Source organism: Camellia sinensis, chromosome 4 (assembly GCF_055761805.1).
Source record: "Camellia sinensis isolate YWXY chromosome 4, ASM5576180v1, whole genome shotgun sequence".
In the NCBI taxonomy this organism is placed as follows: domain Eukaryota; kingdom Viridiplantae; phylum Streptophyta; class Magnoliopsida; order Ericales; family Theaceae; genus Camellia; species Camellia sinensis.
The window spans coordinates 101,837,037-101,851,389 of NC_138964.1; positions in this window are offsets into that span (position 1 = coordinate 101,837,037).

Here is a 14,353-nt window from a genome sequence, read left to right on the forward strand (position 1 = left end):
AGGAAACAAAATCATTTTTTAGGCTAATTCAAAAAAAATTTCTTCCCGTGCATGTGTCGTAACTTTCTACAAGTTGTATTGGTCCCTCCTAAATTGTTTATGTTAGTTCTCGTACACATTCATGGTTGTTTGGCAATATAGCCCTCCAACGAATTTTGTAAGATTAAGTATGGAAAAAAATATTTCTTTAGACTAATTCACAAATGGTGCATCTTATGCTTGTGTCATAAGTTCTTACAAGTTATATTGGTCTCTCCCAAGGTGTTTGTGTCAGTTCCCATTCACATTCGTGGTTGTTTGACAGTATGTCCCTTTAACAGACTTTTTTCAAGATTAAGTATGGGGAAAAAATTAATTTTTAGGCTGATTCGCAAATGGTGCATCCCATTCATTTGACATAAGTTCAAAAAACTTATATTGGCCCCTCCCAGGTGTTTTTGTTTGTTCTTGTACAAATTTGTGGTTGTGTGATGATTTAGCCGTCCGACGGCTTTTTTTGAAGCTAAGTATGGACAAAAAAGCATTTTTTTAGCCTAATTCATAACTTTTACATCCCATGCATGTGCCACAAGTTTCTACAACTAATTTGGTCCCTCCCAAGGTGTTTGTATTGGTTCCTAGCCACATTTGTGACTATTTAATAGTTTAGCAATCCAAGTTTTCAATCTCAATTACTAAGAAAAAAAAGAAGCATTTATTTGTCTAATACACAAACAATGCATCACGTGCATGTCCTCAAACATCCTATAAGTAACAATGGTTCTTCCCGAGGTGTTACTGCCAAATCATGAGATTAAACTAAGGGTGTACATTGGTCGGTTCGGCTCGGGTATACCCTTAGCCCATCATCCGAACAGATGCCATCGACTCGGTAAAGCAGCCATTTGTCATTGACCGACTCATGTTTCAGACTCAACCAAATTAAAGACCTCAGTTTAGTGGTCGATTCGGTCAATTCTGACCACCAATAAAGAAAGAGATGGAAAAAAAATATGAAAAATGAAATTTGAATTTCATAATAATAAAAAAAACTTGAACTTATATATTTATATTTTAATATACATACACAACTAAGAAAGAAAAAACAAAGAGAAAGTGGTGGAAAATATAGGAGAGGAAATTTCCATCGCCATCACCTTCACTCATCACTCATTAGTGTCGTTGTCGCCACTCAGAGAAGCCACCACCATCAATCATTGTCACCATCGCCACATCGGAGATAGAAGGAAAAGAGAGAAACGATATAAGAAAGAGAGTGAGATATGAGTATGTGTTTAAATTTCAAAGTGAGAGAAAAAGAGGAGAAAAATGAAGAGACCAAATTTGAGAATAAATAGAGACAGTGTCTCTTCATTTTTCAAAGCTATTACGATGTATGGAAAATGGGACTTTGAATATATATATATAAAGAGAGAGAAGGGAGAGAGAGATATGAGAAAATCAACAAACTTAGAATGAAGAGAAAGAGAGAGAGAGGAGTGTAAATGGTTCTGGACAATAACACATCTAGAATGAAGATATATATATATATATATGGAGAGAGAGAGAGAGAGAGTGAGAATATTCCCGTGCGAAGTCGGATGAGGTGGAATAGTTTGTGTGTGATAGAGACAGACTGTGAAGTGATAAGACCAAGGCAATAAAAAATTAATATACATCAATATTTATTCGGTCGGATCGGATTCGTTGCTGAAAATTAGGCTTTTAGTGGCGTTTAAAAAATGCCGCTATAGCTATCAAAAACGCTACGAATTGTTTTCGTGACGTTTAGTACCAAACGTCGAAGATGCGGCCGTCACTATAGCTTAATGACGCTTCCTAAGATACTATGAATCATTATGATTTTAGTGACGTTTTCAAAATGCCGTCATATCTTTTTAAAAAGATGACCATTACCTTTAGCATTTAGGTGGCGTTTCTCAAAACGCCGTGATATCCTCCTCTTTTGTTTTTTTAAATAAAAATTATGCTAATTTTATGTGATTGAACTAAAAAAATACCTCTAACAAAATTGAATAACACTAATATAAAATAATAACTCCCATTCATATAGTAAATGCAACATTAATTCACTTTCCCATTCAATTTAATATCCAATCACTATTACCCACAAAATAACATATTCACAAATGATGTTTTAACATTACCTACAAAATAACATATCCAAAAATTAATTTCACAATTCTCAACAAAAAAAAATTACTACTTCACATACAAAGCCAAAAGATAAGAAGAAAGTGAATCAAAACACCCAACCCCCTAGTCAAATCAAAGAAAAAAAGAAAAAAGAAGAGAAATAAGAATCCAAAGGAAAGCCTCAAGCATTTTGTCATGCATGGACTGTAGACTGAAATCATCATCATGCTCATAATAATTTTGCCAAAGATCAACTCCACCCATATAGCTGCCTATGTTGAGCACAACTAAACTTGCAGCATCCTGGAGGACAAGTTAAAAGAAAAAAAATTTAAAATATGAAATAACAATAGTTATAATAATTTAAAACAACAATAACAATAGAGATCTTAGGTTATTTGAGTTGAAGTACCTTTGGGATTGGGATGTCTTTCCCATCAACTTCAAGCCAAACTTGCCCTGGTAAGTCAGCACAAGTTCTGTCCATTATATCCCTTGCACCTTCTTTTGCATATCGCAATTTATTTACAAACTGATCTAGAAATTTCAATTAGCAAATGGCAAAATTCTGTCTGCAAATCAAGGGAGCAAGCAATCTTCAATTTAAAAAATTACCACTAAATGCTAACTGCATATAGAATAATTTGAGAAGATAACCATATCAACATTCCCAGGCACCTCTGCTAACTGCACATAGAATAATACTAAGAACAAACACAATAACTTCTAACTACACATAGAATGAAGAATATACCATTATAAAAAGCTGTCAAAATTTCATAAGTACCAAAGCGAGCGCCAGTACCTAAAATCCTTCCCAACATTAACCACCCAAAACCACTGTACAAACCTACAATGTTCATTGAAGAGAATATTCATTTAACTAGCAGTAATAAACAAGAATCACAAATAACTTAAGCTCACATGTAACTGTTAACCTTATCTACATGAATCATTCCACTAATGGAAGCTCAAGCAACACAATAAGTAAATCGAATTACCTACATTTCCTGATAAAGTTTTAACTCTATCAAGAACCTGAACTGTAGTCAACTGTTTATTAGAAACTGACCCTACCTGTTATTTTCTCCACCATAACAAATAAGCGTCAATATTAGAAACAGATAGTCATATGCAAACAAACAGTTCCAAAATCAACACCAACATGCATATGCACACACATATGAGCATACAAATGCAGACAGAGGTTGGTTTCAAACTTTGAACCTGTACAAGGACTTTGATAGTATCAAGAGGGTAAGTGAGAGCAGTGCCCAATGTGACTGAAACTGCAGCAGCAACTGCGTGTGTAGATAAAATCTGGTTCTTCATCAGTTCTTCCATCTGAAAAATTTGCACAAATGTCAAAAACAGCTAGGCACAATGAAATTACATTTGAAAAGATTTGTAACTATTGTTTGGCAACTGCTATTTGGGCTACAATTTTTTGTGCAATTAAGTGCCCATCAACACCTGTGCATGTTAATGCTTTTAAATCAGATAAATACCACTATGTGTTGGCATTTTTCCTTCGATGGGACTATAATTGGCTACCATCATATTCCTATTCTTTAATCACTTTAGAAATTGTCTGAAATTCTCTACCTCTTTAGTGGTCCATATGTTTTGGAGGTAGGTTCATTACTGAATTGCTTGATTTTCCATCTCTTTTATTTTTCTTGGGGCGTGGGGGGAATATTGTAGCAGTTTCTCTGAGTTCCATAATTCCTTTTATTTAATTGTGCAATTCATTTTTCCATATGTTAGTTTGTGACCTGCAACTGCAAATGAGTTGACTGATTATCTTTCTGTTGACTTTTCAGGTTCATCCGAAAGGGAAATACGTTGATGATAACTATAAGAGCATAGATATAACAAAGCTCACACCATCAACCAGAGTTGCCCTTCATAATGACAGCTATCTGCTTCACTTGGGCCATTTTCTCTTTTGCCTTTATGTCATCCTTTCCAAATTCCTTCCCGCGCTGGTGCATTTAGGGGCTATAACTGTACATGAGTAAACCATCCTAGCTAATTTTTTTCTTTCGTACTCTGTTAAGTTCTTGCGAATGAGCTATTTTTTTCCCTCTGGGTGTGTGGTTTTATTTCTTGTCATGCTAATTATTCATATCAACATCATATTTTAGATATACATAATGCATGTTGCAGTGAGAATGGGTTGAAGAGCATGGCTGGTTTTCTAATCTTCCTAACCAAAGTTCGTTTTAAATTGCAAGTAATAGCTGCTTTCACTGTGCTTTAGAAGCACTTCTTGTTTTCATCTGTTTGATTCTAAATTATGGATAATGCTCTTTCAATCTCTCCCTGCTTATTGATGAGAAACCTTGACATTATGCGATGATTAGTTTTGGGTATCTGTTTGCCATATTTGAAATGATCCAGTCCCTTTTGAATGGGCCATTTTTTGTTTGATATCTATCCAATTTCTTAATATAGGTTATAAATTGGACTAAATTGACCCAGTTTAATAAATTAATGGATGAAATTGGTAAAATTGAAACAACATTACTAGATTGAAACTAGAGATATATCACAGGTATAATTGATTTATTTTTTATTTATAAATTGTCTATTATACGTTTTTGTTGAACATCTCCATATAGCATCATCTGTTTCGGGCTGTTCATGATGTTGCCACATCATTTTGAAATGATTGGTAGTTTGATTCTCTTTGTTTTCAGCGATTACCAACTGTTGAAAACTACACCAAATTCCAACTATAGAATTTAAGCTCCAAATCTATTTGCAGTGTGGTTCACTTGTATAGCTGTAATTTCCTACGTTCTCTCTTTTACAAAAGCTAGTCAGGCCCGGTATCTCTTCATATTTACCGTGTAATTGCAAATTCATATAGTGCTAAATTTTAAGCATATGTAGTTGGAAGCATGTTGGATGGACACACATTGAGAATTATGATTAATATTCTTTTCTGTCTTTACATGTTGTGAGTTCTCAATGTATGCATTGAGGTTTGAGGGTACTTTTCTGTAACCATATGAAGATACAAGAAAGTGGTTCTCCAAAAAACTGTTTAAATCTGATATAAAGACTCTTCAGAGCTTTAGTTTTAGGTTGTGGACGAACTGCTTTTAAGTTTTTAGATAAGATAACTAACTCATTATGCTGCAATATTTAAAAAAATACCATAAAAACATTGTTATCATCATTTTAAAAATACAATTCAATCAAAAATTAGAATTGTGGATATGATCGCTTTCATCTAATCAAAATTAGAATAATGGATATGGTCACAGACAGAAGTGTTGATAGCCTAATAATATCTTGTAAAGTTGTAACTACATAAAATCAATGTACAAACAAAACATTATATTACATGCCACAAAGACTGAAATATGCATAAGGATTTAGTTAATAAACTATTTTCCCATTTTGAACTATCAATACTGGTAAAATTGAATTTTGTTCACTAATACTTTCACCATCACATTGAGCATCAAATGCCACAAAACAAATCTATTTTCATTCCATACTTATATACAAGCCGATATTTTAGGGTCCCTTTATAAATCATTTCTTACCTAATTCATGAATTGGTTTTCTAATGTACCATCTCAAATGAAATGTTAACTACACAATCAAGGTAACAGGCATGCCAAAAAGACCAATAGTTGAGCTTAAGCCTCTCATTGACTAAAACATTGTGAAACGTCCTCAACCCAAAAATCAAGCTTGTGTCATGTATTGCAGAGCATGGTTTATACATTATTCTCTGGGCACCGTTATTGAAATAAAATCAATTTGAAAAAGACCATTGTTATTATACGTCCACAAATCTCATCCACTAATAGAACTCAAGAGACCAGTGCCAAAGCTGCTTGCTGCATTCATCCACTAACTATTCCTTAAAAAATTTATCCATTAGGCACAGATACCATCACCAAATCAACACCATGCCTTTTCACACAACTCAACTAGCATTTTTGTTACACTTCTAAATATGCACTTGGAGTTAAATATTGTGAAAATCGAGTTATCAAGTACAAATGTTACGACTCATAGATCTAGAGAGAGAGAGAAAGAGATGGTGGAGCTCGCTACCTCGCCGCTATAGGTGACGGTGGCAACGGAGCTTCGAAATCGCTCTAAATCTCGAAATCGATCTAAATCTTCGAAATCGTTTTGAACAGCCGATTGATATCGATCTGAATCTTCGAAATCGCTTCGAAATCACTCTGAACAGCCGATGGAGCTTGTGTTCTTTGAAGCTCTCTTCAAGAACAGCTGATTGATCTTTCGAGAGATAAAGCTTTTTCCTAGAGTTATCTCCTCCATCTTCTTCGTCGCTGAGAGAGAGAGAAAGAGAGAGAGAGAGAGAGAGCCATGTGTTCGTATAAAATAGGAGTAGATGTATGCGTATAAGAGAGAGAACGGGCTTAGATTCAAGAATAAGGGTTTCAAAAAGGAGCGCGTGTATCTCCCGCATTCGGAGGCGTTTTTAAATGCCTTCAGTTACAAAACGGTGCCGTTTTGATTAAAAAAATATACGGCGGTTATAAAACTCCGTTAAAAATTAAAAAACATGACGTTTAATAAAACACCATTAATTAAACGCCGTTAAATCCCTAATTTCCTGTAGTGATTTTTTCGGGTGTGAATTGCTTATATCCATTTCTGACTGTGAAATCATGAAATTGAATAGCAGAAAGTAGCAATCAACCATGTTGACTGTCGAAATCATCCATAAGAGCTTGGGTTGGCTCGGGTCAACCGGCTTGGGCGGGTTGGCAGGTTACACATACGTCCCTAATGGCAACAAATATTGGATAAGCTAAAGCAAGGTTGGCTTCGTGGAAGAGAAGATTATTGTTGTTTGAGGTTATTTTAGTTATGAAATGGTGTGAGAATGCACTAAGTTCAAATATTACTGTACTTAGGCTAATCTAGAAGAATATTTCCCTACCTAAAGTGCAATTGTGTTCTTGGTTATCATAGGAAGGAAGGGTTAAAACTTTGGAGTTTTTACATAGGATTGGTGTGCTTAGTAACAATAGTAACTCACTTTGATTGTTTTGCAAGGCTGAGGTTGAATCACTTGACCATGTACTATTATGTCACTTCACTTGGAATATTTGGACTGATATTATCAGGTGGTAGGGAGTTGAATGGGTTTCACCAGGATCTGTGAAATACTTACTGTAACATTAGGGAAGAGATAAATTTAAAGAGTTGGAATTGAAGATTTAGAGACCTCTTCTGTTATCAATTCTTTGGTTTGTTTCAAAGCTAAGGAATGATTGTATCTTCAATGAACATATTCAAAATGGGATTATATTTGTTGAGTTGATTAAGACAAGAGTTGCCTTGTAGGTTAAAGCTCATTTCCCGCGTATTTTTTATTTGGTTCATTTAGTGTTCCACTTGTTATCAATAAGAGTTATCCACTTGGTCGGATCAACACCCTTCGGTGGTTGGTTTCTTGTGTACTTCTCCCCTTTAGCCTTATTCAACTTCTTAAATTGTTTGTGCAGGTTATAGGTATAACCACTCAATCTCCGACCAAATTTTGTGTTCACTGTCTTTTCTATATCAACAAGATCTCCTTGTAAATCAAATTGATCCTGCAAAAAATAGATAAGCCATAAATATTTCCTAAAATAATAATAAAATGTACGATAAATAACTAAGAGATCATAACTTAATATAAAGATGAGTAAAATGTCCTATAATAGAATAGACGGTGAACTTACATTCCAGCGTTGAAACATCACCTCCTTAACTGAGGCATCAACGTACTTCCACCTATGAACACTTGGATTTGGTAAACGTGTCCACACCTCTACTTCAATCTTTGAAGTCTATTTTGAGGCATGCATTCCTACTGGTGCACGAGATTCTAGAAGGATAGGCAAATCAAGCTTTCCTTCTCTATCAACAAAGCCTTTAACCTCTTTCCCTCAAGTCGGACCACAAACACGCTTAGTGGTTGATGTTGTGAAACCAAAATATTGAATTAGTTAGTATTCAGATCTCAAATCAACGTAAATAACTTTACAATGTTATTTACGTCTATTTATCTTGCATGTGAGATCTTGATTGGGGAGGCTCAGTTATATGCTAATTTGTAGCCTCTTGATCTGGATTATTTTGATATAATATTGGGGATGGATTGGCTAAGTAAATACCGCACGACTATTGATTGTACGTCCAGGTAAGTTATTTTTTGACCTCCAAGACAATCCAAATTTATTTTTATGGGACATGGGGTAATTCCTCCACCTTACTTGATCTCATCTATGAAAGCGTGTAAGTTATTGCAAAAGGGTGTCAGGGGTATTTGTGTAGTATTTTGAATGGACAACCAGCGGATGTGTGTGTTGATTATATTCCAATTGTTTGTGAATTCTCAGATGTCTTTCCGGAAGAGTTTCCAAGGGAGCTAGTGGACTGTGAAATTGAATTTGCAATTGGTATAGTGTCGGGAACTCAACCCATTTCAAAAACTCCTTATAGAATGTCATCGGCTGAAATGAAAGAATTGAAGGTACAGTTGCAAGACTTGCTTGATAAAGGGTTCATAAACTCGAGTACCTCTCCTTGGGGCACACCAGTTCTTTTTGTAAAGAAGAAATATGGGACACTTCAGTTATGTGTTGACTACCGGGAGCTCAATAAAGTAATGGTAAAGAATAAGTATCTCTTGTCTAGAATCGATGATTTATTTGATCAACTACAAGGTGCGCAAGTCTTTTCAAAAATAGATTTGAGATCCGAGTATCATCAATTAAAGGTAAAAGCCGAGGACGTTGAGAAGACTGGTTTTTGAACCAGATACAACCATTATGAATTTTCAGTTATGCCATTCAAAGGTACTAATGCACTGGCAACCTTCATGGATTTGATGAACCGTGTTTTTAAACCGTACTTGGATGAATTTGTGGTTGTGTTCATTGATGACATACTCATTTATTAGCATAGTATTGAAGCTCATGAAAACCATTTACGACTAATTCTTCAAACATAGAGAGAGAAGAAACTATATGCAAAACTAAACAAATGTGAGTTTTGGTTACATAAAGTGGTGTTTTTGGGACATGTAATTAATAAGAAGGGTGTTTCTGTCGATCCACACAAGATAGAAGCCATTGTGAATTGGCCAACTCCTACGAATGTGATTGAGGTGCGTAGTTTCTTGGGTTTAGCAGGTTACTACCAGAGATTTGTTAAAGACTTTTCCAAAATTGCAGTACCTCTTACCCAATTGACCCAAAAGGGTGTTCCATTGGAGTGGACAAAACAAAGAAAATCTACCTTCCAGGAATTAAAGACAAGGTTAACTACAACACCAGTTCTTGCTTTACTGACCAGTACGGAGGGGTTCGTGATTTACAATGACGCCTCTTACAAAGGATTGGGATGTGTACTTATGCAGAATGAAAGGGTCATTGCATACACTTCTCGTCAACTCAAGCCGCTTGAAAAGAATTATCCCACATATGACTTAGAACTAGCTGCAGTGGTATTTGCTTTGAAGATATGGCGACATTATTTGTATGGTACAACATGTGAGGTCTACACTGACCATAAAAGTCTAAAGTACTTCTTTACCCAAAAGGAGTTAAATATGTGATAGAGACGGTGGTTAGAACTTATCAAAGATTATGACCTGCAAATCCACTACCAACCCGGCAAAATTAATATAGTTGCAGATGCTCTTAAGAGAAAAGTTATGGGGAATTTGATGAGTTTGCTCACAGGGAAAAAAGAGTTGCTACTTGACTTGGAAAGCATGGACATGGAAATTGTATTACGTGATCAAGGCGTAGTGTTAGCTACAATGTCTACACAACTGGTAATAATTGAAGAAATCAAACAAAGGCAAATGGAAGATGACTTCCTGAAGCAAATTTGTGATGAAATAGAAACAAGGCCAAGGCCTGGGTTCACCCTTGAAAATTCACTGTTGAAATTTAAAGATAGGTTGTGTGTCCCAAATGTTCCAGAAATTAAACGAAGGATTATGGAGGGAGCGCATAAGTCTAAATTTGCATTGCACCCCAGTAATACCAAAATGCACCAAGATTTGAAGCAATATTTTTGGTGGCCAAGTGTGAAGAAGGAAATTGTAGAGTTTGCTTTGAAATGTTTACAATGCCAACAAGTGAAGGCAGAACACCAAAGACTAACGGGCTTAGACATAAGAGAATAAAGCATAATTTCATTCATTAGAGTATTCATTATAAAAGTATTACATGTTGACATCAAAAGTAAATGCCCTACGGGCTTACAACTTTTCAAGTCGACACTTGGTTACAAAAAGAGAGTACTAACTCAAAACACAAAATAAGCCCTTGGCTTGATTTACATGTAATACACAAAAATAAACAAGTGCCTTCAACTCCCACAACCATCCAAGCTAAGACCTCGGAGGCGACATAATACCTGAACCTGAAAAATGATGTCCCATATAAGGTGAGCCAACGCCCAGTAGAGATATGCTAAACATAATATGAGCAATAACTAAAACATTAGCATTCGATAAATGTTTAACTCATATATACCAACTTATAACACATTTCAATTTCAAGACAAATATGTCCATGTTTCATTCCATTTTCCATTACTTATCCATTTCTCAATTTATGAATAAGGCTCAGAACTTGGCCAATAATTTAATGAGACTATAACTCATATCAAAACACTTCTATAATTCACAATAGATACACATACTTGTTGTATCAATACCACATCAAAACACTTCCATACTTCATAAATGATACACAGATTCGTTGTATCAATAACACATTAAAACACTTCCATACTTCATAAATGATACACAGATTTGTTGTATCGATGGATTTCATCCCCTATCTCCTGCCAAATAAAATCCGGTTTAGGAGTCCATCCCCTATCTTCCCCTAAACCGTGGAGTGCATCCCCTATCTCCTCCCACACAAGACAATGTATATAAACACATATCATATACATGAGCAGTCAATACATAAATTTGATGTATTATTCCAACTGTCATATTCAATGACATAATCAATTGATTAGTTTTAATTCTCCTAATCATCATGCATTGTCTACAACAATCAAGACCATCCTCCACCGATAGCCCAAAGCAATTTATTTCTAAATAGATAATAAATGCATCAATAGATAATTTGACAACAATTTCATAAGTGAGCGATTAATAAATCCAACTCCACCATTCCCTCTTATAATGAGCCAATTTCATTATTTCCAACTCAATTCCATATTTCCATAACATTTCCAAATTAATTATATAAATTAATTCATACAACAATTTAGGGCTTTCTTCCCCTTTTTCTCTACAATGACCCAAAGGTCCCATATATCATCAACAACATTAATACCATCATTTTAAGACCCAAGATACACATTTATGAGTCAAAATAACCAAACCCCTCTTTATTCATTTTGAAACCCTAGCACCCAAAATTACCCAACTTCAATATTACATCAAAATGACCAATAGTTTATGTCAAAGACCATAAAAATAAGTAGTTATCCCTACCTCAAATTCGGAGCTCAAAGGAGAAGATGAAGAAATTTGAAAGTGCTCCAAACCCCAATATTTTCGAATCAAAATGTAGCCCTCAACAAGCTCCACACTTTTTGCAAGGGCCTAAGGATAGAAGATCACTCCTACTAGATCAAACCCTAGAGAGAAGTTGGAGTTTTAGAGTGAGGTGCTCTCCAATGGAGGTTTGGAAAAAGTAGGAGAGAGAAAGAAAGTCAAAAAGTGATCCAAAATATCACTTTTCGGACTGATATAAGAGTCGCCCCGCTCGAGTGTGGAATTCCCCGCTCGAGCGTCAGACACAGACTCATGCTCGAGCGTGAAAAGCGTCGCTTGAGCGTCGATTGCACACTACCAGAAGTTTTGCAGACCATGGTCTCCGCTCGAGCATCAGACTCCCCGCTCAAGCGGAGGAACAAAATCGAAAGGGCCCGCTCGAGCGTACGATGACCTGCAGAGAAAATACTAGGAGATGACAAATCACGCTTGAGCGTCAAAACTCCCGCTCGAGCGGAGAAGCAAAAACAAAGGGCCCGCTCAAGCGTCAAAAGCCCTGCTCGAGCGTGAAGGCCAAAATCTGGGCATCAACTTTTGGTTTCTCAACACAACCAACCTGTTCCAAACCTGCCCAACACAACCCAAGACTCAAATACAAAGAGTAAAGGGCGAAAATGAGAATAAGACAACAACATAACCACGGAACCAAGTCCGGAATACAATAAACAAAGGAAGGGAAAACCGGGATCACTATAACCTCCCCCCACTTAAGGAATTTCATCCCCGAAATTAGATACAAGTTTTCCTCAATTCTCAATAACATTACCAACCAACATTCCATAACTTGACCCATTACTGGTCATCCCATCTCTATCTCAGAGGCAAATTACAACATAATCTCCAACATGCATTATCAACATGCATCTCAAAACATATTCAATGCCAATATTATATTTGCATTTCTAAAACAGAATTAACATATGCAATGTTAAAATAAACTTCCATAAACCGAAACATTTACAATGTTTTACAACTTAAGACATATTCAATGCTCTTAAAGTTCATCAATATTACCAAATTACCGATACATGATTACACATTAACAAACAAGTCTGGATATTTCTCACGGACCTCCAACTCACGTTCCCAAGTGGCTTCTTCCACTCTGTGATGCTTCCACAAAACTTTCACCAAAGGGAATGGTCTTGCCTCGCAAGACTTGATCCCGCCTATCCAAGACCCGAACTGGTCTCTCCTCATACGAGGCATCCTCATCAACCTCTAAGTCGGTCCAATCCAATACATGCGATGGATCCGGCTCGTACTTCCGAAGCATACTAACATGAAACACATCATGCACCCCGGACAACTGTGGCGGTAAAGCTTAACGATAATCAACCTCCCCAATCCTTTCAAGGATCTCAAAGAGACCGATAAATCGAGGGGACAACTTCCCACTCTTCCCAAACCTCATCAAACCCCGCCTAGGTGATATTTTCAAAAAAACATGATCACCCCCCTCAAATGCCAAAGGCCTCCTCCTACGGTCGGCATAACTCTTTTGGCGACTCTGGGCTGTAACAAGCCTCCTACGGATAAACTCAACTTTCTCCGTCGTTTCCCTCACCAAATCTGGGCCCAACAAAGGTACATCACCCACCTCGGCCTAACATACTGGAGACTTACACAGTCGGCCATACAAAGCCTCAAACGGTGCCATACCCATGCTTGATTGGAAACTGTTATTGTAGGCAAATTCCACCAAGGGCAAATGCCTTTCCCACGAGCCACTAAAGTCAAGAACACAACCTCGAAGCATATCCTCAAGGATTTGAATAATACGCTCGGATTGCCCGTCAGTCTGAGGATGATAAGTCGTGCTAAAGGTCAATCTAGTGCCCAAGGTACTCTGTAAACTCTGCCATAACCTAGCAGTAAAACGTGGATCTCTATCTGAGACGATCGACACTGGGACCCCGTGCAACCTCACTATGTCCCGAATATAAAAGTCGGCAAGATGATCTACCAAATCTCTCACGCGTATCGGGATAAAGTGCGCCGACTTAGTCAACCGATCTACAACCACCCAAATAGCATCACTACCCCGCTGAGTCCTCGGAAGACCTACAACGAAGTCCATAGTGACATGCTCCCACTTCCAATCGGCAATAGGTAAGGGTTGCAACAAACCCGCCGACCTCTGATGCTTGGCCTTCACTTGCTGACAAGTAAGGCACTTAGACACAAAAACTGCCACATCTTTCTTCATACCCCACCACCAAAACTGGCGACCCAAATCACGATACATCTTAGTACCTCCCGGATGCACCACAAGGCGTGAATGATGAAACTCTCAGAGTACCTCCTTTCGGCAAGCCTCCGGCACAAACAAATGGTCTCGGTAACTCACACTCAGGTCGGGATACACAGCTAAACCCTTTTCAACCTTCCCACTGGAGATCTTCTCTCGAAGGGATTCTACCTCAATGTCACCTCTTTGTGCCTCTAACACTCGGGTCACAAGTGTAGGCTGCACAACAACAGAAAATAAGGCCGCAGCCTCAACAGATTCACCCAAAAGTAAATTAAACTCGCCAAGTGCACCCAACATTTCCCACTCCCGGATGGCTATACAGGCTACATCAGTAATGGATTTCCTACTAAGGGCATCGGCCACAACATTGGCCTTTCCCG